Consider the following 21086-nt stretch of genomic DNA (forward strand, 5'->3'; position numbering starts at 1 on the left):
TGGCCTAAGGAATGGAACTGAAGTCCAGCCTTGCCTCTGGACCCAGTGGCCAATTTGCAGGAATATAGGAGGATATGCTGAATCACCTGCTACATCCTCAATCAAGAAAATCTAGACTGGGAGATTCTACAATCTAGCAATCCATATTCTTCAAAAGATAAATTGTAAAGGCAAGAAAGAGATGGAGGAGGAACTCATAAATTAAAGGGATTTAAAAGCCATCAAATTAAAAGGAATGACAAGATGAAACTCTAATGTCTAAAGATACTCTTTAGTATAAAACTATTAAGTCATGCAAGGGAATTAATTACAAAAATAAGGACAGTGGTTCCTTTGGAAGGATGATGGGTGTGTAATTGACACAGGGCATATGGAGAAGCTTCTGCAGTGTCTGGAAAGTTCTCTTTGTTGATTTTTTTTTCCAATCCTAGCCAAGAGATTTATTTATTTATTTATTTTAATTTACATCCAAGTTACTTAACATACAGTACAACGATGATTCAGGGGTTCATTCCTTAATGCCCCTTACCCATTTAGCCCATCCCCCTCCCACAAACCCTCCAGTAACCCTCTGTTCTCCATATTTAAGAGTCTCTTATGTTTTGTCCCCCTTCCTGTCTTTATATCATTTTTGATTCCCTTCCCTTGTGTTCACCTGTTCTGTGTCTTAAAGTCCTCAAATGAGTGAAGTAATATGATATTTGTCTTTGACTAATTTCACTTAGCATAAAACCCTCTAGTTCCATCCACATAGTTGCAAATGGCAAGATTTCATTCTTTTTGATTGCCAAGTAATACCCTGTTGTGTGTGTGTGTGTGTGTGTGTGTGTGTGTGTGTGTATGTATGTGTATACCACATCTTCTTTATCCATTCATCCAATGATGGACATTTAGGCTCTTTCCATACTTCGGCTATTGTTGATAATGCTGCTATAAACATGGGGGTGCATGTGTCCCTTTGAAACAGCACACCCGTATCCCTTGGATAAATTTCTAGTAGTGCAATTGCTGGGTCGTAGGGTAGTTCTTAATTTTTTGAGGAACCTCCATAATGTTTTCCAGAGTGGCTGCACCAGCTTGTCTTGCCACCAACAATGCAAAAGAGATCCTCTTTCTCCTCATCCTGTCCAACATCTGTTGTTGCCTGAGTTGTTAATGTTAGCCATTCTGACATGGGTGAGGTGGTATCTCATTGTGATTTTGATTTGTATTTCCCTGATAATGGGTGATATTGAGTATTTTTTCATATGTCGGTTGGCCATCTGGATGTCTTCCTTGGAGAAGTGTCTATTCATGTCTTTTGCCCGTTTCTTCACTGGATTATTTGTTTTTTGGGTGTTATGTTTGATAAGTTCTTATAGATTTTAGATACTAACCCTTTATCTGATATGTCAATTTGCAAATATCTTCTCCCATTCTGTCGTTTGCCTTTTAGTTTTGCTGATTGTTTCCTTCACCATACAGAAGTTTCTTATTTTGATGAGGTCCCAGTAGTTCATTTTTGCTTTTGTTTCCCTTGCCTCTGGAGACGTGTTGAGTAAGAAGTTGCTGCGGCCAAGATCAAAGAGGTTTTTGCCTCCTTTCTCCTTGAGGATTTTGATGGCTTCCTGTCTTACATTTAGGTCTCTCATCCATTTTGAGTTTATTTTTGTGTATGGTGTAAGAAAGTGGTCTAGGTTCATTCTTTTGCATGTTGCTGTCCAGTTTTCCCAGCACCACTTGCTGAAGAGACTGTCTTTATTCCAATGGATATTCTTTTCTGCTTTGTCAAAAATTAGGTGGCCCTACATTTGTGAGTCCATTTCTGGGTTTTCTACTCTGTTCCATTGATCTCAGTGTCTGTTCTTGTGCCAGTACCATGCTGTCTTGATGATTACAGCTTTGTAGTACAGCTTGAAGTCTGGGATTGTAATGCCTCCTGCTTTGGTTTTCTTTTTCAAGATTGCTTTGGCTATTCAGGGTCTTTCTGGTTCCATAAAAATTTTAGGATTGTTTGTTCTAGCTCTGTGAAAAATGCTGGTGTTATTTTGATAGGGATTGCATGGAATATGTAGATTGCTTTTGCATTGACATTTTGACATTTTGACAATATTTGTTCTTCTATCTGGGAGCATGGAGTCTTTTTCCATTTTTTGTGTGTCTTCTTCATGTTCTTTCAAAATCTTTGTATAGTTTTCAGTGTATAGATTTTTCACCTCTCTGGTTAGATTTATTCCTAGGTATTTTATGGTTTTTGGTGTAATTGTAAATGGGATTGATTCCTTGATTTCTCTTTCTGTCACTTCATTGTTGGTGTATAGGAATGCAACCGATTTCTGTGTGTTGATTTTATATCTTGCAACTTTGCTGAATTCATTAATCAGTTCTAGCAGTTTTTTTGGTGGAATCTTTAGGGTTTTCCATATAGAGTATCATGTCATCTGCGAAGAGTGAAGGTTTGACCTCCTCCTGGCCGATTTGGATGCCTTTTATTTCTTTGTGTTGTCTGATTGCTGAAGCTAAGACTTCCAACACTATGTTGAATTAACAGTGGTGAGAGTGGACATCCCTGTCTTGTTCCTGACCTAAGTGGGAAAGCTCTCAGTTTTTCCCTCTGTGTTGATCTTGATTTTTGTCTTTATATTTTTTTATGAAGTTCTTTATATCTATTTTACAGTTAGAAGGTAAAAAAAATACTTAAAAACCATGAGATCCATTGATAATACATCTAAAAATAAAAATATTAAAATACTCACTTGACGTTAGAATGATGGTGCCCACTTAACCTATATTCTTAGTGTCTCATTTCTATGAGATTGCTTTGGGATGGTAGGAGTCTCTTCCTACTCTTAACCTCCTTAGTCTTAACCTTCTCCCTTTCAGCCTGGTGAAATTAATCTATTCTTGTAAAAAACTAGAAACATTTGTGTTTATTATTCTGAGTAGTGTGTTAAAGAGCCATTATGATAATTAAGGTGTTTAGAAAGAAAGCTATCTCCTATATTTCTAGGCTGCAAAGCTCCATGGAAACCACTTAGAGCTTTGCTTTCTTTGGATGCTTTCTTGGTCCTTTGAAGGCAGTGAAGAAGCTGATCTCTTCTCAATAGCTGTTAATTGATGGGAAAAGGGTTTCCTATTGAGTCTAAGCCAGGGTGAACCAGTGACGGAAGATGCTAGTGAGGAGGGCAGAAATAGAAGAGTGGGGGGCTGACTAGGGGATCACAAGAAGAGTGAAGTGGGGGGGGAGTATACAAGTCAGTCCTTTTGTTCTTCTCAGGTGGGACAGTGGGAGGGGGATGACTAGAAATCACTGCGATAGATTGTAAAGACTAGGCCATTCTCACCTTCACTCTTTCCTTGCCTTTTTCTACTTCCACTTCTTCATTTTCAGGGAGATCAGGTCTTAGATGAATGGTGGAGGCCCAAGGCTGACACCTGGGTGATTTGTTAAATTCAACAGCACTGATAAAACTCCTTTAGGGAGTAGAGGTAGGAGGGAAGTGAGATGAATATCTGGATCGTTCACACACGTCCCCAGAAGGAAAGCACATACTGGTAATGATCAGGGGGGATGTCTCATTCTCTCTGTGATCACTAAAACTTAGACACTTTTTCCTGTTGACCTAGTCAATGAATGTCAAAGTTACTTTTTATGAGTAGCCTGTAGGAGACACTGATGCAAATAAGACTGTTGCTACACCACTTTGCCTGCTTTTTGTCTTTGTTTTCTTCCTGTCCTGTAATGATCTGCTAGTCCTGGGTGTGGACTATCCAGTAATTTTGTGTGTGGCCAGTTCTCCCAGGAGATTTTCTTCTTGATGTCAGAAACCCAATTATACTATCCTTTGGATTTTCTGTAACATCTAGCAGGGTTCCTGGCATAGAAATCATCAAATATGCTTGTCACTTATTTGACTGATTTTACTCCTATCCATTGCATGACATGCCAGGTGTTCTTTGGAATTGAAGAATTAATTGCTAGAAAGAAAGCATTAGTTTATTTTTTTTTTAATTTTTTTTCAATGTTTATTTATTTTTGGGACAGAGAGAGACAGAGCATGAACGGGGGAGGGGCAGAGTGAGAGGGAGACACAGAATCGGAAACAGGCTCCGAGCCATCAGCCCGGAGCCTGACGCGGGGCTCGAACTCACGGACCGCGAGATCGTGACCTGGCTGAAGTCGGACGCTTAACCAACTGCGCCACCCAGGCGCCCCAAGAAAGCAGTAGTTTAATCTAATCTAACCTATTAGAGTATAGATTACCTGACAGTAGGGGCTGAAGTATTCAATACTGTGTCACCAACATCTAGTATAGTGCTTGATCCATGATAAAAACTTAGCTTACATCAGTCCCAAGAATGAATAAATGATCAAACTATGAATTCTCTTAAGTTATAAAATAGATGATTTTTTAAGAGAAAAAAATGCTTCTTTTATATAATAGATAAAAACCTGTTTAGATGTTCCATAACTCAGTTTATTTTATTGTTTATCAATAAACACCTGAAAAAATAAGCCACCAAAAAAGTGAATTGTAGTGAGTATTCAGGTGTTATAATTGCTCTGCCTTCAGCAATATGAAAGTACTATATGGAAAAGAAATGCAAAGGGCCTCCTATTATGTAATCTCATCTACCTGAGCTCTCCAAATAGACCTTCTGCTCCAGCCTATCTGGCTTGCTGCCTCTTACCCTGAACATAGCCTGCTTGTTACTATCTCTTTGCCTTTGGTGATACCATTTTGTGTTCATAGAAGATCCCCTTTTCTTCTCTAAATCATAGGCCTCCATGAATATCCCTCCCTAGACTTTGCTTTACTACACAGTGTTCCCTGGATAACAACTCTATTCTTTTGGGATTTAGAGAGACCTCACTCTAACAAGACCAAGGAACAGTCCGGGGCTTACTGTGTTCCCACACTAATATGTGCTACTTTGAAATGACACTCTTCTAGTCCCATGCTTACCTACTATGCTCTGGTGAATTAAGACTACTTTGAAATAGGAATGGTACCCATTATTCTTTTTGGGTAAAGCACTTAGTAGAACAAGGGGTTAATAAATGACCATATGCTTGCTAGGTTACACCTATGAAATCTGTTTTTAAAAACAAAAATAATCACTCAAGGGGCGCCTGGGTGGTTCAGTCAGTTAAGCATCTGATTTTGGCTCAGGTCATAATCTCATGGCTTGTGGGTTCAAGCCTCATGCTGGGCTCTGTGCTGACAGCTCAGAGCCTGCTTCAGATTCTGTGGCTCGGTCTCTCTCTGCCCCTCCCCCACTCATACTCTGTCTCTCAAAGATAAATGAACAGTAAATTTTTTTTAAAAAAAATCACTCAATCATGTTAAAAGCAGAGGAGGAAGTTAATCTTTTCAGTGTCTTTAATTTAAATAGTATAGCTAATTATTGTTCTCTTCAGATTTATTTGCAATGGTTAGGGATAGGCAAGAAAGAAAGAATGAGAAGACCATATTTTTCCTTACTCTATAGGTAAGACTCAGGAAGAAAAGACCAGAGGTCCTTCATTTCCAAAGAGTCAGAAACATAGATAAAATAGACTTAACACATGCCCAGAGAATTTGACTAGAAGTAGGGAAGAAGTTCTTACTGTCTAAATGATGAAACACTGGCCACCTAAAGGAGATTTTAAAAAGTAGTATATACAACTATGTGTTTTGGGTGGTTTAAACATTTGACTACTGTAAGGACAATTGCTTTCTTGAGGTTCTTCCAGGATCCTGGATCCACACTCATTAAATGTAATTGGAGAATCTTATTTTTCTTTTTTTTTTTTATTAAAACATGTTTTTAATGTTCATTTTTTGAGAGAAGGACACAGTGCGAGCAGGGGAGGGGCAGAGAAAGAGAGAGACACAGAATCCGAAACAGGCTCCAGGCTCTGAGCTGTCAGCACAAACCTGACGTGGGCGTTGAACCACAAACTGTAAGATGATGACCTGAGCCGAACTTGGACACTTAACTGACTGAGCCACCCAGGCGCCCCGTGAGAATCTTATTTTTCAAAACTTGGATAGTGTTACCAGGATTAGAGGAAAGATTCTTACCTTTTATGCTATTATAGATAAAACTAGTAACAATGTTTGCAAGGAGATGCTGAGGAAATAGAAATTACGTCACAGATTTATAAAAGATACAAGTCAAAGCCAAAAAAAGTCAAATGTAGCGGAAACTGCTCAGGCTTTATCTTTTCTCGATTGTAACTGCAAAGCTGGCATAAATGCTCATGTTTAGTAGAGGACATCCTGGATGTGGAATCTTGAAAAAGGGATTTGTGTTTTAGTCAGTAGTGACTAGACTTTGAGTGACTCTTTAACCTTTCTGAACCTCTATTTTCTCTATTGATGAGATAGGAATGATAATATTTCTCTACCAATGTTTCTGTGAGGATCAGGTAAGATCATGAATACATATATATTTGATAAATGCTAAAATCTCCTATTACTGTAAGGTCTGAGGCTTATTATGAGGGGGTAAATCAGGAAGAAGTGGGGAGGTAAGAAGACTAATAGAGGAGACCATTTGGATTTTTTTTTTTGGCAATAGCACAATTGCTAATTTTTTTCATTAAATGTTTATCGAGCACCAGACACCAAGGGTACAGAAATGAACAAAACAGGTAAATACTCCTACTGTCATTTTCAAAGGAAAACAAACTCTTACGTGTATATGTTTTACACTAATCAAAATTATAAATGGTATTATGAATCCTCTATACCAAAGGAGTTTTATAAAGGATTTCCATGAACAAATATATGTGGAAATACTGTATGCTAGGTCCTCCTCATAAGGCACATTAGAAAAGTAAAAATTAGAGGAGACTGCTTAACTGACAATTTTAATTTAAGACTGCTTAACTGACAACGTCCCTAAACAAATTTGACTTCACAGCCTAGATTTTGGTTCTGTATTTTTCCCCTTTTATCTTTTTTTTTTAATGTTTTTTATTTATTTTTGAAGGAAAGAGACACCGAGCATGAGCAGGGGAGGAGCAAAGAGAGAGAGGGAGACATAGAATTTGAAGCAGGCTCCAGGCTCTGAGCTGTCAGCACAGAACCTGATGCGGGGCTCGAACTCAGGAACTGTGAGATCATGACCTGAGCTGATCGGAAGCTTAGCTGGCTGAGCCACCCAGACGCCCCCCCCACCCCCCTCGATATCTTTGATCATCACCCATAAAACAAACGGGAAACAATGCTCTCTTCTTTACCTTGTACTTCTTAAGTAGAAGGACTTTGCCATTCTATTTAGCCTAACAGTCGCTAACTTCTGGTGATATATGGACACATATCCTGGTGTCCTCTAAACGTACATGAAGTTTAGGAGCTTGATCTTGATGTTTAAAATAGAGTCTGACAGGGGAGTGACCAAATCTTTCTAAAAAGAGAAGGGAGAATTTAGGAAATGTAGTAAAAATTATAGCAAATCAACAAAAACTCAATTTTTAGAACTTGAAATTTATAGTTCTTGGGCTAAATCAGCAAAAATTAAACTAAATTCTTTTAGGAAAACTTCAATAAACCTTTTCTAATGCTGCTTCCTTCTGCTTGAGTCAACAGAACTTGAATCCATCCAAATCATACATACTGTACGTGCACCGGTCTCCAGATGGAATAAAACTGTGGGATTATACTCAGGATTTGCATGGGGTTTTTACTCTGAAGTTGTAGAATCCTAAAGCAATGTCATATAATCTTAGAATTGAAAAGGACCTTAGAAGTTAAAATATTCCACTCATTGCAGGAGTCCTTTCTACAACAAGCCTGGAAAGTTTTGACCAGTCTCAGCTTAACTGCTTTCTACCATGTGGACATCACTCTCTAAAAAGGCATCCCATCCTTTACTGTATAGTTCCCATGATTAGTACTTTTTCCTACTATTAAGCCGAACTCTCTCTGGAATATATCTAACACCTCATTTTTTTTGAAGTCATCGTGCTCCATGAAAATTAGATACAGTGGAAAATGACTTTCATTATTAGCTGGACTTAACAGGAGTTTTATATAATCAGAATAAAAATTATATATAATGTATTTGTATTTCTAACACCTGAAATCATCCCCTGTGATATCTCTGTTACAGTGTATTAATACTTTATTCACTAATGTATTTACTCAAATAGTACCCTTTTTTTAAGTTTATTTTTATTTGAGAGAGAGAGAGTGAGGGAAGGGCAGAGAGAGGGGGAGACAATTCTAAGCAGACTCTGCACTGTCATAGCCTGATGTAGGGTTCGAACTTAGGGACTGTGAGATCATGACCTAAGCTGAAACAAAGACTCCAACACTTAGACTGAGCCACCCAGGCACCCCTCAGATAATATTCTGAGCTTCTGTGTTTTAGGCAATAGGTTATCAGTTCTGAGAAGATCAAAGTTCAATTTTTTGTTGTCGTTATTACATTTCACACATCTGGGGCTTTCCTGCCCCCTTGTACAATGCCTCAGGGATGAGATGATTCTCCAGGCTTACTAATTCCCACTCCCCTTCCATATCAAATGGATCTCCCAGATTTATCTCTGGGATCCATAAACAGAGGACCCTCAAGCCCTGGGCTCAGACAGCCCTGTAAGAGTGGAGAGGCTAATGCAGCAACAACTGTGGCCTGGAGGTACTGTGGAGTATCTTTCTACCAGAGGATCCTGGGTCCTAAAGGTGGAGGAGGGTTTGTCCTCCAGCCAGTATTTCATACTTATATGCCATTAAAAATATGACTTTTTGGTAGATATAATCTGTAAAATAGAACTTACAAGTATTTTTAGACTAGCTCAAATCCCATCCGATTCAGCTAGATTTAGTCATGTTGGATGTTTGGCCAAAATTACTTGTTAGTACAATCAAAATATTCAAACCACACCCTAAATAGATAGTTATAACTGGTACTGAAAGAATTTTATTCATTGAAATTTCTTGGTCATTTTCATATTTAACATTCATTATACTGTGAGGAAATCTCCTGGTTACTTCATTTTATCTTTATTTTTCAAGAGATCGGGTGATTTAAAAAATGAGTAAAAGATTCTTTTTCAATTAGCTACATTTCTGTACAATATCAAGTAAGTCATTCAAAAAGTGAGTCTGTTCAAATGAGCCAAAGAATGAATCAAATAGAAGCTGGACAAGAATTTTAAATTATTTCTGGAGAACAATGTTATGTGCTCACATCACTAAAACCACTCTTAGCTTGAATGGATGGAAATGTATTTCCATTTAGTTTTCATAGCAAAGTAAGAGGGGAAAACACAGTTACCTTAGTTAATGTAAACAAAAACAATAAAATATCAGTAATTCCATAATTAAGAATCCTGTTATAAAGTACTTACTAGGCATTGTCCTATGAGCTTTACATATGTTCATTTAATCTTCTCCCCATGCACACTTGGGGATACTATTATCCTCATTTTACAGATGAGGGAATTGAGACATTGAGGAGTAAATACCATACCCAATGTTACATAGTTAATAAGTGACAGACTCAGGATTTGAGGAAATATGACCATATTTACAAATGAAAGTTCAATTTGTTCAAAAAAATTAAACACATTTAAAATATATTAGCATTTCCTTTGTATTTGAGCACATAACTCTTTGGATTCTAGGGTAATTGGATGATCCATCATACCTAGCGATCTCTACTTCCTACCTTTTGATTCTGCCTCATCCAGGAATTGGTACAAAGTCCATCTTTCTGAGATTAAAGTGTATTACCCAGAGTCAGGACCAGGACCAATTTTATTGCCTTCTGAAACTTAGTATAGCAAATGCACAATGAATCTTTTTTTTTCCTTAAAAATATGGTGACTCATGGGGCGCCTGGGTGGCGCAGTCGGTTAAGCGTCCGACTTCAGCCAGGTCACGATCTCGCGGTCCGGGAGTTCGAGCCCCGCGTCAGGCTCTGGGCTGATGGCTCGGAGCCTGGAGCCTGTTTCCGATTCTGTGTCTCCCTCTCTCTCTGCCCCTCCCCCGTTCATGCTCTGTCTCTCTCTGTCCCAAAAATAAATAAAAACGTTGGAAAAAAATTAAAAAAAAAATATGGTGACTCAGTCATGAAAACATGTCCAACTGGACTCTCCTTTTAGGATTTTATTATTAAACATATTAATATTTTTCATGAAGTGGTCTACATTTTTACCTGACTAAAATAAAAAGATGTTTTCCAATGCATATACAGGGGTTGTGCAGAATGAAGAAGTAAAAGGTGGGAAGACTTGGGGAGGAGGCTTAGTATCATCTTACCTTTACTTAAGTTCCCTCCAAGCTTGATTGTCTGAGGAGAGGGGCAAGGTATCATTGACTCCAAGGATGACTCCACTCTAACACAAATGCCTATAAATTGAGGAAAGGGGTGGTACAGAGGCCTTGGGGACTGATGCCAAACTCCTTAGTTGTGGAAGTTGTATTCCTTAAATGTGGAAGTTATAAAACTATATAATCTCTAAAAATACTATAAATTCAAACTCTGGATGGACTTTGATACCATTTTGATTAAGTTGTATTAATTGCTTGGTGGTGGTTTTTAAGAATTGGGAAGGGAGGTAGAAAATTCTGTTTCCCATAATAGGCTCTGAGCATAGAAGAAGCTTTAGGCTGTATAAATGTTTCATGGGATTTTGAATTGTACTAAGAGGAAAAGTCTGCCATTGATGTTCTATCACATCATGTCATGGATAGTTGTGTCAAATCAACATGATGCAACAGTCTGAAATTGAAATCTAAGTTTGAATTCCAATCAGTAGACTTATAAATCTATAATGGTAGTAAATGATTTCTGGAGGGATATACATTATCTGGGTAGCCTTTAGCCATGCTCGTGTGTAAAATGAATCTACGAATGACTAAGCGTTGAGTGAAGGAATAAGTGAATTAAGGAATGAATAACTGGGCTGCTGGTGAATTATTATTGATTGATGACTTTAATATTCTGTACAACCTAGTTATATCTCCGAGTATCGATGTGATTCTACTTCTATACATCCACTTTTGCAGTTCTTTTCTTCCCTAAGATTGGGAGCAAATACTGTTGTTAGCTGTATTTTTCCAAGCATTCCCCAATGCTGGGGCAAATATTAAGCAATGTATAAACATCTGTTGAATTAATATCCTTAGTTTCCTATCTCTGTTACTAATATATCCACACAAAGAATAAGAGGTTCTATTAGACTTTATTATATCTTAATTCTGCTACTCATATCAAATAACCAGCCGCAGGCTGATGAGAAAGAATAACGACTGTAGACCATAATTGGTTTTACTCACATGTCCACAGAATTGCTCTAAGTGTTTGGAAAATTAGCTTTCTGATGAAAGCTTTGCATAGTGGAAAATGTCCTGTGTTTGTACTTGCAAGAATTTAGATTTGAGCCCAATTCCAACCCTCTCGATGTGGCTCTTATAAGTCACCAATCTCATCCTGAACCCTGTCCCCTCATCTGGAAGTGGGTATAGTCTCATGTTCCTCATAGGGTCACTGAGAAGATCAAGTGGCCTACCCGGGTATGCTTTCTATAATGGAAATTTACACCATGTTTGCTTAGAATTCACTAACCTTGCCATAAAAATAGCTGTAACATTCACCTGCTAATCTCCAAATTGGCTGACTCCGAAAGACAAGAAAAATTGACTCCATTTTCCATTTCCAGGGCATCTGGCTCTTCTTCCCCACTTTAGAGTTTCTTCACAGTGACTTTCCTGCCTTTTGACAGCACCATTTTATTTCCTTTCTTTAATGATATAGGACATGTTGCTTATAGTTTTGCTCTGTTTAATGTGGTTCTGCCTCAGGGGTTATTACTGCTAGGGGGATGCTCTATCAAGTTACCTTGCCTTTTCAGTTAAAGAGATTTGAAGGTGTTTATAAACCAAGGGAATGAAATGACTTCAGGTGGAAAATAAAATGAAACGAGGCATAAGTGAATCCTGCAAGATAGTAATGCCATTTAAAGCTAAAATGGATCTAATGTGTTCAAAATCATAAAATTTTACACTGTAAACATACATGTAAACAGCCAAGCTGTCCCACAGAAACTGACTTGAAATCACTTACATAATATTGTTTGTGAACAAAAACGAAACTGAAAGTAATTAAAATAACCCTCTTTTGCGGGGATAACAGGCAGGGATCAAATTTTCAGGTCCTTCTATTATAGGTTAAAAGGCAAAAGTCATTTTAACTGAAAGCTAAAATATGAGAAAAACCTGAGGAAAATACGTAGACCTGAATGTCAACTTTGGCAAGAATGAAAGTGCTTTTGTTTTTCTCTCATAAAGGGTTTCCTTTATTTTAGCTTTCAGTTTTGTTTGGCTTTGGTGCAGTCTACATGAAGATCCTCCTATAAGGCTGTAAAACACATGCTTTCATTTGGAAAAGAACATTTTTATTGACTCCATACTTTGCTCTAATGCTTTTGAAGTACTCCTTTTATCTAGAGGTTTCAGCCTGGAAACACATTACTACCAGAAGAAAATGTCTGCAATTATAGTTTATAGCCAACACCATGAATTGGCTACACGTAGCTCTTATCATAGGGAGTGCCCCTTGTGTAAGACTTAACAGTGGTTCTCAAAGTGTGGTTTCTGGACCAGCAGCATGCACAGCTCCTGGGTACTTGCATAAATACAAATTCTCAGACTCTATCCACCCCAGACCTAATGAATGAACATCTCTGAGTGGGGTCCACAAGTAATTACGACGTACACTAAAGTTTGAGAACCACAAGCTTGTGGTTACGGAAACCCTAAATGAGGTGACACATTTCTTGCCTCACCCCAGTTTCATTGAGATAATTGACATGTAATACTGTATAAGTTTAAGGTATATAGCGTGACAGCTTGACTTATATATAATGTGAAATGATACAATAGGTTCAGCTAATATCCATCATCTCATATAGATACAATACAAAGAAAAGAAGATTAAAGAAAAAGTTCCTCCTTGTGATGAAAACTCTTAGGATCTGCTCTCTTAACACCTTTCCTCTATATCTTACAGCAGTGTTAGCTACTGTCAAAATGTTGTGCATTACATTGCCAGCATTTATCTTATAACTGGAAGTTTGTGCCTTTGACCACCTACCTCAGTTTCCCCACACCAGTCTCTGGTAAGCACAAGTCTGATCTCTTTTTTTAAGCGTTTTGTTTTAAATTCCACATAAAAGTACATCATACAGTATTTGTCTTTCTCTGACATATTTTTTGTAGCATAAGTGCTTTCAAGGTCTATCCATATTGTTGCAAATGGTAGTATTTCCTCATTTTTATGGCTGCATAATATTCCATTGTATTCACAAGTTCTTTATCCATTCATCCATGGATAGACATCTCGGCTGTTTCCATGCTTCGCCTGTTGTATATAATGCTGCTATGAAAATGGGAGTGTGTATATCTTTTCAACTTTGTGTTTTTGTTTTCTTTGTATGTATTCCCAGAAGGGGTATTGCTGGATCATATGGTATTTCTATTTTTAACTTTTTGAGGATCCTCCATACTATTTTCCACAGTGGCTGTACCAACTTACATTCCCATCAAGAGTACACTAAGCTTCTCTTTCTTCCGCATCTATGCCAGAATTTGTTGCCTTTTGTGTTTTTGATGATGGCCATTCTAAAAGGCCTGAGGTAATATTCATTGTGGTTTGAATTTGTGTTTCCCTAATGATGTTGAGTATTTTTTCATGTTGGCCTTACCATCTTTGGAAAAATCTTTATTCAAGTCCTTTGCCCAGTTGTTTTTGTTTTTTTGTTTTGCTATTCAATTGTATGAGTTGTTTATATATCTTGAAAATTAACTTATCAGATATGTGGCTTGCAGATACTTTTTTTTCCCCATTCTAGTTGTCTTTTCATTTTGTTGATGGTTTCTTTTGCTGTCCAGGAGTTTTTTAGTTTGATGTAGTCCCACTTATTTTTTATTTTGTTTCTTGTGGTTTAGGTATCATATTTCTCTTCAAGGCCCATGTCAAGAAGTTTCATTCCTATGCTTTCTTTTAGGCATTTCATGGTTTCAGGTTTTACATTTTAGTCTCTAATACATTTTGAGTTAATTTTGGGTTGTGTAAGAAAGGGCTCCACTTTCATTTTTTTACATGTGAATATCTAATTATCCTAGCATCATTTATGAAAGAGACCATCTTTTCTCCAATGTGTATTTTTTGGTTTTCTTGTCAAATATAAGGTGACTGTACATGCTCAGATTCATTTCTGGGCTCTTGATTCTGTTCCATTGGTCGGTATATCTGTTTTTATGCCAGTGCCATACTGTTTTGCTTACTGTGGGTTTATAGCATAAGCTTGAAATCATGGAGGGTGATGCCTTCTTTTTTGTTTTTGCTCAGGATGTCTTTGGCTATTAAGAGTCTTTTGTGGTTCCATATAAATTTTAGGAGTGTTTTTTCTACTTCTGTCAAAAATGCTACTGAAGTCTTGATAGAGACTGCATTGATCTTAGGATGGAGTTTGGTAGTATTGGCATTTTAACAATATTAATTCTTCCATTCCATGAACATGACATACTCTTCCGTTGACGTTTGTCTTCTTCAGTTTCTCTCATCAGTGTCTTCCAGGTTTCAGAGTGAAGATCTTTCATGAGGGAACATATCTCTTACATACATATAAGTGGTTAACATCCTTAGATCCTTCAGATGGTGCTCATGGCCATTATCCTGTTTAACAACAGGTCAAGCTAATAGCACTGACAGTCATAATTCACATTTCTCCTTGTTGGCCCAATTCACAAGACTGATGATTTACCCAGAGGACTCACAGTGAGTTATAAACAACATATTCTGAAATGCTCAGACTCCATTAGAGACCTTTTGAGGTGCTAGTAGCAAAAGTGTTTTAATGGTATTGATATTTACCCTGCTCTGATATTCAGCCTGTATTTCCAGGCCATTCCTTTCTTTTGAATGGTGGCTTACTCCATGACTTTGCTCATTTCCCCTTGCTGTGTGCCTTTTCTAAGAGCTTGCACCTACTCCCAAGGATTCAATAATTACCTCCTGAATGTAGTTTCCGAACCGACTGCTCTCTTCACTGTATCTTCCAACTTGCCAGTGAATATAGTCACCTTATGTCCTATTGTTAATTCTTACAGAAATAAATACCATGGAATTTATCATATGACTCAAAACCGCTCTCCATCTACACTTCCACATTTTGGTCCGTGGTAGGTGGCACAGACCTACATTACTTAAGTTTACGACTCTTTGTCCTTTGCTTGCTTTATCTTGTGATGAGCTCTAGATTCTTCCTTCACAATATTTCTCATATTCATCCTTCATCTATTTCTGCTGTTGCTATATTTAGATTGTAAGCATTTAAAGTACAAAATTATTTTTCTAAAGATTTCCTTTCTTTCCTTCCTTCATTCCTTCCCTTTCCCTTTCCCTTCTATGCAAAAGCAAAACCATAGCATGAGTGTTCCAAATTAATCTGTTTGACCTCTCCTCCTTTCGTACCTCCCACTGACTACAGGTCAATCTCCACACACCTGGGCCTAACATTCACAGCTCTCCAAGTTCTGATCACAACCAATTTCTTTCAACTCTCCTTCAACATTCCTTCCTACATATTCTTTACTCTAGTGGTTCTTTTTTTAATGTTTATTTTTGAAAGACAGCACAAGCAGTGGAGGGACAGAGGGAGAGGGAGACAGAGAATCTGAAGCAGCCTCTGTGCTATCAGCACAAAGCCCAACAAGGGGCTCAAATCCATGAGCTGTGAGATCATGACCTGAGCTAAAGTCAGATGTTCAAACAACTGAGCCACCCAGGCACCCCATACTCTGGTGGCTCTTAAAGTCAGCTGGAGGGCTGGTTAAAACAGTTTTTGGAACCTACCCCTTAACTCAGTAGGTCTTTGGGGGGTAAGGCCCAAGATTTTGCATTACTAATGAGTTCTCAACTATTAATGGATAAACTGCTTATTGCTTATATTCATTTATTGAAAACCTAACTTCCAATATGACTCTATTTGGAGATGGGGCCTCTGAGGAAGTAATCAAGGTCAAATGAGGTCATAAGAGTTGGGTCCTGACCTAATAGGATATGTCCCTATGAAACAGCCAGCAGAGATTTCCCTTTCTACTATGTGAGGACATCATGAGATGGCAGCCACCTGTAAGCTAGGAAGAGGGTTTTCACCAGAAACTGAATCAATCAGTACCTCCAGTCTCCAGACTGTAAGAAAATAAATTTCTGTTATTTATGCCACCCAGTCTATGGACTCTGTTTTAGTGGTCTGAGCTTACTGACACACCAGGAGACCCTGATGCTGCTGCTCCAGGGACTACACTTTGAGAAGCACTTCTCCAGCCTCCTGATGGGTCCCTTGTCAAGTTAGCCTCTACACCATGCTGACCGGCTTTCCTCTTCCTCCCTTACTCAAACCTCACACATCCTTCAAAGCCTACCATGGGCCACACTTGTTATCTGAAGACTCTCAGCTCTCCTGCCCATAGTTGTTTTCTCCCTCCCCTTTGGATCCACCTGATATTTAGCATAGACTACCTTGTATGATTATTTTTCACTTTACATAGTTGTTATAGCTTCACTGTAAGCTCCTTGGAACAGATAATTTTTCTCATGTCTTACACCCAGCATAGTGCTTTGCAATAGCAAGAATGAGACATGTTGTTATTTGACAACCATGGCGTGTATGGAGAAGAAGTTCATAAAAACTGCAGGTGTGATTCCTTCAGGTGTCAGTGTCATAGGTTTATCCATCACTCTGAGAGCCTCTTGGCATTATGAAGTTAGTTTACAGGCAAATGTGCTTGTTGGTTTCCTTGCTTAGCTGTATTTGAAGAGAGTTCTTCATGTTTGTAGAAGAAAGGGGTACTTTTTTGATAGTGCATCTAGTAATAATGATGGTGCAATAAGAATTGGCAATGAGACATTGCTGTGCACTCACATGTATTACTACTTGTGATCCTCCCAGCCACACAACGGACTTAGGAATACTACACTAGTTGCTTTTCAGACGGGAAAACTGAAGCTTAGAGAGGGTAAGTGATTGATCCCAAGGTCACAGAGCCAGGCAGAGGTAGTGGAGATGTTTAAGCTGTGACTGTATGGTTACCTGTTCCCGTCTTAACCAAAATATCAGTTCCTTGTCCCTTCTCCTAAATGAGAGCACGTTATGCCAGAGGTTTATACAAGGTTGACTTCCAATCTTTAGAGATTTAGAGTCACTATTTCCATGCCACGTGACATAGTTCATATTTCTTTTTCTAAGATAAATCAAGCACTTAATAACAAGGCTTAATGTCTACCGCTAAGGGGTAACTGAAGGAGAAAACATCCGGTCTTTTTTTCAGAAATTAGTTATAAAGGGCATATGGAGGTTGTGAGGCAATAGTCTGTGGTTTTTCAATTAATGCCACTGACCTCATTGGTCACAAAACCTGCTCTCAGTGAATAAAAAACAGACATTATGGCTCAGTAGGTACAGAGATACTGTATTGCATTTTGCTTTCTTGACTCAGTGATTTGTAGAATGTTTTTCTGACATCTCAGTTTGTCAGCATTTCCATTGAATTTTCAAATAACTGATTCTAACCTCTGTTTCACTTTCCAATCAGATCTAAGGCCAAAATAACAGCAGTAACAAAAACATGAAAAAATACCATAGTTACCCACAGTAAGAAAGTATTATATGATTTTGGAAATACCTGTTTTATCATTGACTTAGCATTTGCTTAATTTTAATGCTTTACATAATGACTCTGATATTTTTCATTAAATAAGATTTAAAATTATTCAATTACAGATACACATATTATATCAATTATATCTATTATATATATATCATATCTATGTACAAATATAAAGTGCGTGTGTGTTTGTGTGTGTGTGTGTGTGTGTGTGTGTGTGTATAGTTCCCATTCCAGACAATTCTCCTACCTCCAGAGCAATTTTGAGATCTTTTGAATCCTTCAGAGGAACTTTAATTGAGCTGTTTATTCTAGCCCACAGATTTAAATCTAAAGCCCTGAAGGACTTCAAAATGAACTGCTTTGGGTTAATTATACTTTGGAATTCAATTAAACTAATTTACTTTGCATAACAAAGTATGCTCTTCATATTTCTTTTTTTGAAAGTTTTTATTTCAATTCTAGTTAACATACAATCTAATATTAATTTCAGGTGTACAATATAGTGATTCAGCACTTCATACAACACCCAGTGCTCATCACAACAAGTGTGCTCCTTAATCCCCATCACCTATTTTACCCATCCCCCCATTCACCTCCCCTCTGGTAACTAACTGTAAGTTTGTTCTCTAAGGTTAAGAGTCTGTTTCTTGGTTTGCCTCCCTGGTTTTTACCTTTGCTTGTTTTGTTCCTTAAATTTCATTTATAAGTGATATCATATGACATTTGTCTTACTCTGACTTATTTCCCTTAGCTTAATACTCTCTAGCTCTATCCATGTTGTTGCAAATAGAAAGATTTAATTCTTTTTTATGGCAATGGACACTTGGGCTTTTTCCATAATTTGGCTATCATAGATAATGCTGCTATAAATTTTGGGGTGCATATATCCTTTCAAATTAATATTTTTATATTATTTGGGTAAATACCTAGTACTGCAATTGCTGGATAGTAGGGTAGTTTTGTTTTCCACTTTTGAGGAACCATGCTGTTTTCCAGAGTGGCTGCACCAGATAGCATTCTCACCAACAGTGCAAGGGGGTTCTCCTTTCTCGGTATCCTTGCCAACACCTGTTGTTTCTTGTTTTGTTGATTTTAGCCATTCTGACAGGTGTGAGGTGGTGTCTCATTGTAGTTTTGATTTGCATTTCCCTGATGATGAATGATGTTGAGCATCTTTTCATATGTCTGTTAGCCATCTGTAAGTCTCCTTTGGAGAAATGTCCGTTCATGTCTTCTGCCCATTTTTTAATTGGATTATTTGAGTGGTGAGTGTTACGTGTTCTTTATATGATTCAAAAAGAAATACTGGGACGTTTTGGGATACTTTCAAAGGGCAAAACATTGTAAGTAGGTAGAAAAAAATCTACCATAATTTCGCCACACAGAAGTCAACGCGGCTTTATTTTGAAATCTTCTAAAAGAAATTTATTATCCTAAATCTTTATTCCTTTAACAAGAGTTATTTCACTAGCCCATGCCTTTTGTACTGCTAAACTGCAGCGTCAATCTGCCCACATCTCTCCATCACTGTTGCCAGCCCAGCTGCCAAAGTATCAGCCTGAGCCCTTCTTATCTCCCTTCAATCTTTTTTCTGAGATGTCAGAAAAACATTCTACTTTTTCACACTGCACCCTTGCTCAAATTACTTCCATGGCGTCTACTGCTCTTGGGTGAAATGACTGTCTCAAAAGAACACCCAGAGGCAGTATGGAATATCAGAACAATAATTTGAAGATCTTTGACTTCTCAGTGTTCTGAGACTCAAGTCAGAAAAAGGTATTTGAAGATGCCTGTAACCTGCAGTAAACGCCAGGTGTGAGTGCTTTTACTTAGATCTTTGAATGCAATGCCAAATGCCAAGTGTTTAGTTTCCAATAGCAAAACAAAAGTAATTAATTTTAGAAAAATATACATTACTTCCAGATTTATTTTAAATAATATCAGCCAGTGAGAGGCAAGTAACAGAGAACACTTAATATTAGAAAACAAGGTTCTAATACCACTGATATTCTTCATGGCCTTGGAATGAGATCTGGTTCTCACCCGACTAAGAAATCAAAAGATGGACCTCTTACACAGAGCAACATAATTGTTGATTTTACATGAGTAGTGTTAGGAAAAAATCTTTCAAATATTTATGTTAAAAAAAATGAAAAAATAATAAAAGTATGTCTATTCTGAGCTATAAATATGTATACTTAGAATACTGCACTAATAATAATAACTTCCCCCTTGCGTGACATACAACAAATATCTGCTTCATCTGTGCTGTGAGGACTAATCTTGCAAATGATTTTACCAATGACTCCCAGTTGTCTCAGTTTGGCTTCAGGTTTCCAGTGAAGTTGAGATGCTGAGCAAGATAAATTGCATTATGAGAAATGGAGATCTGGGATTTTGATGCTCTGGCCAGAATATAATGGAAATATTCCGTGAATGAAACGCTAAAACATTTTTTTTTCCTTCTGGACAGCTCAGTCATCAAAATGTGATGTTTTACCTCACTCCAGAGAGAATTATTCTGATGCTTGACTTGCTTATTTTAATGTATGAATTTTTGACAACCCGAATGAGAGTCGGTATGAAAGAAAAACCTAGGAAAGTCATGAAGATTTGCCTTTGTATCAGCCAGGGTATCAATAGCAAACAGAAACTCAAATTGCAGTAATTTTGGATGGTTTAATAAAGTGACTGCCTGTGAAGGTTTAGATGGGGATTTAGGGAAAAACAGAAGGGGTAGTGGATCTGTTAACACCCACAGTCTGTAAAATATGAGGGGCAGAAGTAGCTACTGGGATCCAGAAGGAGAGAGTTTTCTAGGGAAGAAAGGTACTTTGAAAGGACAGTAAACTGAATGGACCAAGCCCAGAGGGAGCCTGGGGTAGGAATAACTGACCTAGTCTCTCCTCGCATGGAGCTTCAGAGGAGCCCTCTACTGGCTGACCCAATAAGGAAATAAGGAGTAAGAGAGTCCATAGCTGTAACCCGTACAGCCCAGCCTCCTGGGAAGAAAAGGGTCCATTAGGAGCGGCAAATGGAAGACATTTAGCCCAGCCTTGCACTGTAGTTTATCTAGCATCTAGCACAAAGGCTGACACATGGTAAATCCTCCTAAAAATGCATCAGATGAAAGCATAGATGAATCACCCAGGGGCCTAAACTGAAAACAGTTATGTATTCCATTTTTTGTCCTCATTGCTTTTGAGTTTTATGTTAATAGATTAAATAAAACATGATTTTAAGAGTTTGATAAAAAATCTCTAATCGTATTCTTTTAATCTACCTTTATACATCTGTTTGTATTTCTCCATTGGCATTCAGTATATTTTACCTTGTACGAAAACTGAATAGCATCAGCCATCAAATTGTAAGCTTTCTTCCTAAGGGAACACACACACACACACACACACACACACACACACACACACACACACT

The 21086-nt window shown here is 37.8% G+C and overlaps 1 protein-coding gene across 1 annotated transcript in view; it reads right to left on the bottom strand.

The window, feature by feature from the left end:
* The window catches only part of UNC13C (unc-13 homolog C), a 613702-nt gene that overhangs the window by 32121 nt on the left and 560495 nt on the right, over window positions 1–21086 (bottom strand). The gene's annotated exons all lie outside the window — the stretch shown is intronic.

This window comes from Lynx canadensis, chromosome B3 (genome assembly GCF_007474595.2).
Source record: "Lynx canadensis isolate LIC74 chromosome B3, mLynCan4.pri.v2, whole genome shotgun sequence".
NCBI classification, from domain to species: Eukaryota; Metazoa; Chordata; class Mammalia; order Carnivora; family Felidae; genus Lynx; species Lynx canadensis.